This window comes from Myotis davidii, unplaced genomic scaffold (assembly GCF_000327345.1).
Source record: "Myotis davidii unplaced genomic scaffold, ASM32734v1 scaffold744, whole genome shotgun sequence".
In the NCBI taxonomy this organism is placed as follows: Eukaryota; Metazoa; Chordata; class Mammalia; order Chiroptera; family Vespertilionidae; genus Myotis; species Myotis davidii.
The window spans coordinates 471,519-481,931 of record NW_006294760.1 but is presented as its reverse complement, the minus strand read 5'-3'; positions in this window follow the sequence as shown (position 1 = coordinate 481,931).

The window sequence follows — 10,413 nt, the reverse complement described above, 5'->3', positions numbered from 1 at the left end:
GCAACCAGGCCAGTGGGGGGGGCAATTGGAGGCGACCAGGTTGGCAGGGGGGTACAGTGAGGGGCAATCACGCTAGCAGGGCGGCAGTTGGGGGCAACCAGGCCTGCAGCAGGGGCAGTAAGGGTGACTAAGCTGGTGGGGGCAGTTAGGGGCGACCAGGTTGGCAGACGGGGTTGTTGGGGTGACCAGGCCAGCAAGAGGGGGCAGTAAGGGGTGACCATGTTGGCAGGGGACAGTAGGGGCGACCAGGCTGGTGCGGGAGGGGGGGGGCAGTTGGAGGCAACCAGGCCAGCAGGCAGAGGAGGTTAAGGGTGATCAGGCTGGCAGGGGGGCCATTAGGGGTGATCAGGCAGGCAGGCAGGTGAGCAGTTAGGAGCCAGCGGTCCCAGATTATGAGAGGGATGTCCCAGATTGGAGAGGGTGCAGGCTGGGCTGAGGGGATCTCCCCTGTGCATGAATTTCATGCACTGGTCCTCTAGTTATAGATAAACACGATGAATGTAAATAAAATATAAAATGATGTACCCCCAACTGAGCCAAGGATGTGTTCACAGAAGCACAGTCTCTTGCCAAACTCCTCTGTTTTCTAAAGCCCTTTTTCCTAAACCATATTGTCCAGAACAGCAGTTTCTCAGGGTGGTCAAGTGAATTCAGGACCAAGTTAGGCAGATTTCTGTGCACAATATTTCTCAGAACCTTTAAATAAATAAAACTTTATTGATTTAGAATTTACATATCATAAGGTTCACTGATGTTAAGTGTGTAAATCAATTGCTTGTAATATATTTAGAGAGTTATACAACCTTTACGACTGCACATTTTCCAGCACCCCAAAAAGAAACCCTGTGGCCATGTGCAGCCACTCCCCACCCCCTTCTCCCCCGCCCATAGGCCCCATTAATCTGCCCTTCTCTGTGGATTTGCCAATTCTTGTCATTTCACGTAGATGGAATCATACACAATATGTGGCCTTTTATGACTGGCTTCCGTGACATGGTATTTTCAAGGTTCATCCATGTAGTAGCATGTATCGGTACTTCATTCCTTTTTACTGAGTAAGAGTATCCCATTGTATGCATATGTGACATCTTGGTTATCCAGTCGTCAGCTGGTGGACATTTGAATTGTTTCTGCAGCCCGAGGAAATTGTGTCCTTTCACGGGATCACGTGGAAAGCGCCCACAGACCCAGGCACGGGAGATGGTGGTGTGGCAAGATTAATTTGGGTGGAAATGGAAGGCTGCCCCGGGTTTCCAATTCCCCATCTCTGTCCTGCCATGGAAAAAGTCCAATCTCGTCTCCATCGAGGCCAAAGCAAAGGCGGGCGTCCAGAGCTTCTGCTTCATATTAAAGCTCAGTTCTCCGGAGCCCACGTGGCTGCGGTGGGCCCTGTGGCTGCTGGACTCGCACGGTCGTGTTCCGGAGACAGAACTCTTTGTTTCCTGGGATGGTATTCTCTCAGGCTGGGGGCGCACCAGGTGCTTTTTCAAAATAACCAATCAGCTTCCCAAGTTTTTGCAGACTTCGTAGGAGTCCACCCCCTAGCCAACTGACCCCTTTCCTAGGTTAGACCTACAGGCCTCTACGGTTGCCATTTTGGCTCCTCTGTGTATGTGCTTGTCTCCCCTTCATTATTCTAACCCCGCCCTCAGTGACCTGTGGGGGGGCGGGGGGTGTGAAACTACAATTTCCTAGAGAAGCCAGCCTATGCTCCCTAGTTGATTATGCTTAATAATGTCTACTTTCCTTTGTTTGCTTCTTTTATTAATATCCAGCTACCCACGCTAACATTTCCACTCTCTGGCTGTTATGAAAAATGCTGCTCTAAGCATTCTTGAGTGAGTTTCGTGTGACTATGGTTTAAGTTCTCTTGGGTGTACACCTAGAAGCCAAATTGCTGGGGGGTCATATGGTAACTCTGTGCTTGACTTTGGGGAACCCCCACAGTGTTTTCTAAAGTAGCTGCACCATCCAACATTCCCACAGCATCGTCTGAGAGGCCCAGTTTCCCCACATCTTCTCCAATGCTCCTGTTGTCCATCTTTTTTATTCTTCCATCCCTGTGGGTGTGAAGTGGCACCTCACTGTGGGTGTGATTTGCATTTTTCTCATAAGCAAAGAAATTGAGACTCCTTTCCTGGGCCGTGGAACCTTCACTATTATGATTGTTTTGTGAATCTTCACAAGGGGATACAGTGGGCAGCAGTTCCCAATGTCCTAAACCAGGGACTCACCCTTGCAAAGGGCAGCGCCTGGAATTCAAGCGCACGTGTCAGATGGGAAAGCACTGACCCAAAGCTCTCTGTGCCTGGCAATATGTTTGGAGAACACTGTTAGGCCATTGCTTTTACAGTCTTGCTTAAGCTAAAGAAATCTGAACTCTGCTGCTTTACGTGGAATTTTACTAAAACCCAAAGAGAAAAGGAGACTAAAATCTCTCTCCTTGAAACATGGTGAAGATCCTGTTGTCTGATGGGGAGAGGTGAGGACTTTGGTTGCAGTGTGTCCCTCCTGTGACTAGCAGTGGCCACATGCTAAGGGACTGTCCTGGTGCTCCTGTCCCTGAAGCAGTTCAGGCACAGACCCAGCCCTGGTGCCGAGCACCTAGGCCACGCTGAGCTGCCTCAGCCTGACTGGGGCTCCTGGGCCACAGAGGTGGCTGCACAGGGCTCTCGGCCACTCCAACCCCCGCTTTATCCGACACATGCAGCAGTGAGGGCCTAGGTGTCCGAAGGAGAGAATTTCCCAAGTGCTGGCTGCGGGGTGCCCATCCACAAGTCCTCTCATTGTTCTGCGTCTTCTCAGGCACATCCTCCCTCTGTGGATTGTTTCCCCAGCAGGAGACTGGCCTCATCTCCGTGGGCACAACCATGACCTCTGCCAGGCCCTCTCACCGTGTCCCATTCCTTCTTCCCCGGGTGTCTCTGCTGGCCCTGTGATCATGGGCTCTGGGCCTCCTCCAAGGGCCTTCCTGAAGCTAATCACATGGCTCCCAGACTCACTTCCCTCCTTCCCCCACCATTTACTCACCCCCCACGCCAGTCACAGCCCCTCGTCTGAGTCCTGTGAGAAATCCGGTGCCAGAGGCTGAAGTTTCTTCCTCAGTACAATTCCAGTGCATCCTCACCTCCTACACCTCCAACCATGGCAGCGGATGTTCTTTTAGTAAAGAGACGGGGCCGAAGGGGGGACATCTGAGTCTCCTGTATTGTATAGCCATGGCCTTGGCTGAGCCTACAGGGCACCTGGTTTTCATAAACCGCTATTTTGCTGTCCCCCAAGTCTTTTTTGTGTGGAGTCAGTGACACCTGCCTCCTCGGTACTTTCCATCCCTCAGACCTTCTAACAAACGAGAATAACTGGCCGTGCTGCGTGACCTAGGCCACGCTCTCTGGCTTTTTCCCTGAGTCAGATTACCCTGCTCTCTTCTTCTCAACATCAGGATAGGAGATCTCTGAGGGGCCCCTCACACTCACCTTGTGGACTAAAAGGGCACAAGGCCCCTAGGACTTGGGGACAGGCGCTTGGGGAGGCCAGGAGCCTCTCAGCCCTGCATTCTTCTCAGAACGATAGAGTAAAGCTCTGTAATTTACTTTATAATGGCTGTAGCTGATTATAAAGCTGCAGGAATCAGTGGGATTTATGTCAAGATAGATATATAGATCAATGGAATAGAATTGGGAGTCCAGAAATAGACCCCCCCACACACAAGGTCAATTAATGTTTGACAAAGGCCCCAAGGAAATTCAATGTAGAAAGTGGTGCTGGAAACATAAAAGAAAAAAAGAAGAAACTCACTTCTTACTTCACATCATATAAAAAATTAACTCAAAATAGATTATAGAAATAAATATAAGAGGTAAAATCATAAAACTCCTAGAAGAAAACAAGGGAGAAAATCTAGTGACCTTGATTTGGGCACAGATTTGTTCAATTCAATTCACAAAAATCACAAAAGAAATAATCTATTGACAGAACCTCATCAAAATAAAAGTAAATAAATAAACTTCTGCTCTTCAAAAGACACTTATGAGAATGACAAAGAAAGCCATAGACTGAGAGAAAATATTTGCAAAATGTATGTTACAAAAGACTTGTATCTACAATATGTAAAGAAGTTATTTATGAGAAGACAAATATAACTTTTTAAGTGGGCAAAAGATCTGAACAGACACACTTCACCAAAGACTGTATAGGGCTGGCCAGTAAGCACATGAAGGGGCTCACCCGTTAGTCATTAGGAAAATGTAAATTACAGCCACAATGAGATCGCACGAAACACCCACTGGAATGGATAAAATGAAAACAACTGACCACACCGAGCCTTTGCAGAGGTGTGAGCAGCTGGGACCCTCATTTACCACTGGTGGAAAGGAAGGGAGGGAGTATGGCCACTTTGAAGAGCATTCTGGTTTTGTTTTTTTCCAGAAAGTTCAAAATATATCTACTGTATGACTCAGCCATTCTACCCCTGGTTGTTTACACAGTCCTCGAAAAAAAAGCAAAGATTCACACCAAGACTTGTACCCAAATGTTCATAATAGCTCTTATGTGAAATGATCAAAAATGGAAAGCAACCCAAATGAACCCCAGCAGATGAGTGCATTCATAAATTGTGACATATTCGTACAATGGAATGGAGATGCATGAAAGCATGATTGAATCTCAATTATCTATATTTATAAAAGGCTAAGTGACCACCTGTCCGACCATCTGACTGACCGGCCAGCCAGTACATATGACGTGCACTGGCAATTTAAAAATAAATGTTGACTCGCACATGTGTGATACATATAAAGCTCTCGCAGGTGCCAACCGCACACATGTGTTTCGATCTGTCATTGTCGATCATGAATTTGGTGGACACTTCTATTATAGAGAAAGGGCGAATAGCGATATTAAACTATTTCTTCTAGTTCATTTCCTTTCGACATGCACAGATCGGTGCACTGGGCCACTAGTGTTGAATAAGAAAAGACAGGCAAAAAGGAAGACATACTATGCTTCTAGTTATATGGGATTTTAGAACATACAGCTGATCTATAGTAACAGAAAGCAGACACATTGGCAGTTGCCTCTTGGCGGGAGAGGGTTGGAAAGCTGAGGGAGGCACTAGAAAGTGGTAGAAGGGACCTTTCTGGGTGATGCATATGTTCATCACGTTAAGAGGACGACAGCTTCAGAGATGCGGAAATACGTCACAGCTTCTCAGATGTACACTCGAATCAATACAGTGTATCGCGTAGCAATCACACTTTGATAAAGCTGCCACAGAAAAATGAACACATCTTCTGGAGCTACCCCCTGAATGTTTTACAAACAAAATGATCTAAGGACTAGGATTTTCTTCAAGACCTGGAGTGGGGTGTGAAGTGGGTGGTGACACCAATCCCATCAGGAACAGCAGCACTGGGTGCCGCTGCTGTCACTTCAAGGTGGCGTAGAAGATGGACCACCGGTTGGCAGTGGGTTCGTTTTCATGCGTGTTTGAGCTGCTACATTGAAAAATGCCTAAAAGAAAAAGGGCCCTAACCGTAGGCTGCGGTACTGCTTACTGCCTCATTTCTGTCCTTGGAACTGGTCAGAGGCCTGGTTACCCTGGCCAGAAACCTCATTAGGTTTTCTTTAGTTCAATAAAAAATGTGTACAGGTGATATAGTCTACAGAAACTGATTAAAATTGATGTGAAACACAATTAATCAATAATCAATTCTGGTCTTTTGGGCAGGCTGAGTTTCCTCAAAGAAGGGACGCATGGCAGGGGCTGGGAGACCTTACCAGGAAGGGTTTGGGAGGGTTGCAAAGCTGCCCTTGTGTAACACTTTATAGATCAGAAGAGTGAATGTGCACCAAAGCAGTGAAATAATTGAGAAATGTGGACAAGCAGTTAAGGTAAACCCTGAAGGTCTCCTCCGTACCCAGCTCCCCAAGAGTAAGCATCATTATTCTACCCTTCCCACCCACCCCTTCAGCGTGGACGCTGCACCTGCAGGGGATGGAAAAGTCCAAGCCTGCCAACAATGAACAGGCCTGTCTGAAATGTTCCTGAATGCCCTGTTAATTCTCCCATGTTAACTCCTTAGATTTTACTGTCCGCAAGAGTCGCTAACTTGCACCTGAGTGGAGGCATCCTGCAGGTTGGATGTTGCATGGTGGGCATGCTGAGGAGGGAGGGGGGACACAGGCTACTGTCGCATCTCAGTCCATGAGGGCACTGGAAAAACACTGGTCACCAAGGCACATGGATCACTCGACGCTACTTAAGCCCACAGAAGTTTGTTTATATGGACCAGGCATCTTGTTAAGGTTGCCTGATGTGTGTGTCTTTAGAATTCTAATTTATTGATAAAACATTTGGAAAGATAATGCAATTTGGTGACATGAGCAAAATCGTGGAGCAAGAACCTTTAAAAAGTCTATCTTCTGAAAATACAACGATAAAATTGGTAAAGAGACCCAGGATCCAAGAACTCTGGAAATTACCCAAAGGCTTGCAGGCATCTGGGAAGTGTTTCCTTAAGCAAACAGCTGGATTTCACTAGGGACGGTGCACTTCGGGGCATTTACCTTGCCCCTTGCCCCTTGTCCACTGCCCCCTCTCCGGCTCCTCGGTGGCCTGGAAAACCCACAGGTTAGAGTCGCGGAGCCTGCTGATTTTCTGGAAGCCCCACTCGCAAGTGTGTCCTTATTGAATCTGACTTGGACTCTGCCCAGTGTGAAAAGCCATTTCCTCTAGTGCATTTGTCAAAAACATTTTAGAGCAATTGTTTCACTTCACGTAAGCTGGAAAATAATTGAGACAAACAATGGGCTAACCAAAAAGTTTAAAATGAAAACTGGGCAATGGGCTGTCCCTAGGGGCTCAGAAAAGCTCTGACCTATTTAGGGGAACCTAGCGGCCGTGAGCAGCATGCCTAAGCCAGTCTGTGCATATGCCCAGAGCTGCGTGTATGCTCAGAAAAAAACCAAGAAGGCCCTAAGCTCTCACCTCCAGGCAGGGCTGTGAGCTGCTGGGCGAGTGTGAGGAACCCTGAGCAGGTCAGCAGAGCCTGGAAGCTGACCAAGCAGAGACTTCAGCGACAGCACAGCTCAGAGAACACAGATTTGACAGAATGACATCAGAAAAGTCACTTCACAGACAACAAACAGCAACAGCAACAAGTCCTGGGGAGGGGAGGGGAGAATCTAATTTCCAGAATTTCAACAAAAAAGTTACAAGATATGTAAAGAAGTAAAAAAATGTGGTCCACACAAAGGACAAAGGAATCAATAGAAATGGTTCTTGAGGAAGCCCAGACAGAGAGCTTACTAGACAAAATCTTTAAATTTTGTCCAAAGAGCTAAAGAAAACAATGGCTAAGGAACTAAAGAAAAGGCCCAGGCCAGGTAGCTTGGTTGGTTGGAGCTTCGTCCTAAGGTTGCGGTTTGATCCCTGGTCAGGGCACATACAAGAATCAACCAATGGATACATAGATAAGTGGCACAACAAATTAATGTTTCTTTCACTCTCTCTCTTTCTCTCCCCCTTCCTCTCTGTCTTTAAAATCAATCAATAAAAAAAGGAACTAAAGGAAAGTATGAGAAAAAAATATCTCACTTAAAAAAAAATATGGAGTTGAAAAGTACAATATCTGAAATGGAGGATTCCTGAGAAGGGCTCAACAGCAGATCTGATCCAGCAACAGAATCAGCAAACTCCCAGAGAGGTCAGTTCAGATAATACCAACCAAAAAGCAGAAAGAAAAAGAAGGAAAATGAACAGAGCCTCAGAGATCTGTACAATACCATCAAGCCTATCAGCACACACACAATGGGGAGTCCCAGAAGGAGCAGAAAAAGGGGCAGGAAAAATAGCTGAAGAAATAATGTCTGTAAGTGTCTCAAGTTTTATGAAAAAACATTATTAAACTCCACATTCTGAGAAGCTGGAGATGGCTTCACTGGTGAATTCTACCAAATGTTTAAAGGGTGTACACACAAATCCTTGACAAACTCTTCAGAAAATAGAAGAGGTAGACTACTACCCAAGTTACTCTATGAGACCACTGTTACCCTGATAACAAAACAGACAAAGACACCACAAGGAAACCTCACCAAATACCAGCAAACTGAATCCAGAAACAAATGAAAAGGTTTATTCACTATGACCCAGTGAATGGTTCTACATATGAGAATCAATGTAATACACCATATTAATAAAGGACAAACCCACATGATTATTTCAATAGACCAAAAAACAGTTGACAATATCTCAAACCCTTTCATGATAAAAAACACTCAACGAATGAGGAGTAAAAGGGAAGTCTCCCAGCCTGTTAGAGGCATCTATGAAAAGCCAACAAGGAATGCCATGCTTCCTGATGGAAGACCGAAAGCTTTCTGTCTAAGATCAGCGATAAGGCAAAAATATCCACTCTCCCTATTTCTATTTAGCTTTTTATTGTAAGTTCTCACAAGGGCATTTAGACAAGAAAAAGAAATAAAAGTCATTTAAATTGAAAACAAAGAAGTAAAATCATCTTCAATCCTTTCTATAAAAAATCTCAAGGAATCCACTATAAAATTATTAGAGCTGATAAAGGGATTTAGCAAGATTGCCAGATAAAGATCAATATTTTTTAAAAATCAATTGTATTTTATATACATTAGCAAGGAATAATCCAAAATTTAAATTAACAAAATAATTCAATTTTTACAATAGTATCACAGAGAATAAGATACTTAGGAGTAAATTTAATTCAAGAAATACAAAATGTATATATACTCTGTGAACCACAGAACATTGTTGAAAGACATCCTTTGTTTGTGGATTGTAAGGCAATATTGTTAAGATGGCAATGCTCTCCAACTTGATCCACAGATTCAATGCAATCCTTACCAAATCCAGCTGCCTTGTTGGAGAAATTTACTATTTGACTATAAATTCATATGGAAATGCAAGGGACTCAGAGTAGTCAAAATAATCTTTAAAAGAACAAAGTTAAAGAACTCTCACACTTGCTGATTTGAAAATGTATTACAAAGCTACAGTAACCAAGACTGTGTGGTATTGGCATAAGGGTAGATGTACAGATCAGTGGAAGCAAATCAATAGTCTAGGAATAAACCATGTACTTATGGAACTCAAGAAGAATTCTAAGACAATTTAATGTGAAAAGATTAGTCTTTTCAACAAATGGTGCTGGGAACTGACTATCCACATGCAGCGCAGTGAAGTTATTCTCATCTTCACACCATTCACAAAAATTAACTTCAAATGGATCAAGGACCTGAGGTAATAGCTAAAACCATGCAATTTTTAGAAAAAAGAAAAAAAATCGTAAGTTTTTGTGACCTTGGATTAGGCTATGATTTCTAAGATACGATACCAAAGTACAAGCAACTAAAGAAAAAATAGATAAAATTAACTTCATAAAAACTAAAAACCTTGTGTTTCAAAGGACATTATCAAGAAAGTGAAAAGACAGTTCACAAAATGGGAAAAATATTTACAAATCATATATCTGACAACAATCTGGTATCCAGAAGATACAAAGAATTGTTACAAGGCAAGAATAAAAATGCAAATATCCCAATTTAAAAGTGGGTGAGGAGTGTGAATAGGCATTTTTTCAAAGACATACAAATAGCCAATAAGAAAATAAAAGGAGGCTCAGCATCATTAGTCATTAGATAAATGCAAATTAAAACCTCAATGAAATTCCCCTTTACACCCACTGGGATGATTAAAATAAAAAAGGTGTTGTTAAGGATATGAAGAATTTGACCCCTCAATATATTGATTGTGGGGATATAAAATTAGTACAGCCACTTTAAAAAAGAGTTTGCATCGAACAGACTGTCAAATTACAGCAGGAAGGCTGGGACGTGTTGGTGGTGGTGGTGGTGGTGGGGGGGGGACGGTTAAGAGATCAACCGAAGGATGTGTATGCATGCATATAAGCATAACCAATGGACACAAGACACTGGTGGTGGTGGTGGGGGGGGATTGAGGGCTTGTGCCAGCGGGTAGGAGAGGCCGGGGGAAAGTCAATAGTGAGTTTGGCAGTTCCTCAAAATGTTAGGCATAGAGTTACCACATGACCCAGCAATTCCATTCCTTAAATACACATATATCTAAGAGAATTGTAAACATGTCCACATAAAAATTCATACATGCATGTTCACAGCAGCATCTACACTAATAAAAGAGAAACATGGTAATTGGCGTACTACTGCTAACCTTCTCATTGGCTAATCAGGGAGATATGCAAATTAACTGACAGCCAAGATGGCGGCCGTCAGCCAGGCAGCTTGAAACTAATATGAGGCTTGCTTGCTTTAGTGACGGAGGAAACCAACGTTCCCCGCCTGCCTTGCAGGCCTCTGAGCCTGCAGTTTAAAACAGTCTTACAAATATAGAAGCTAAACAAG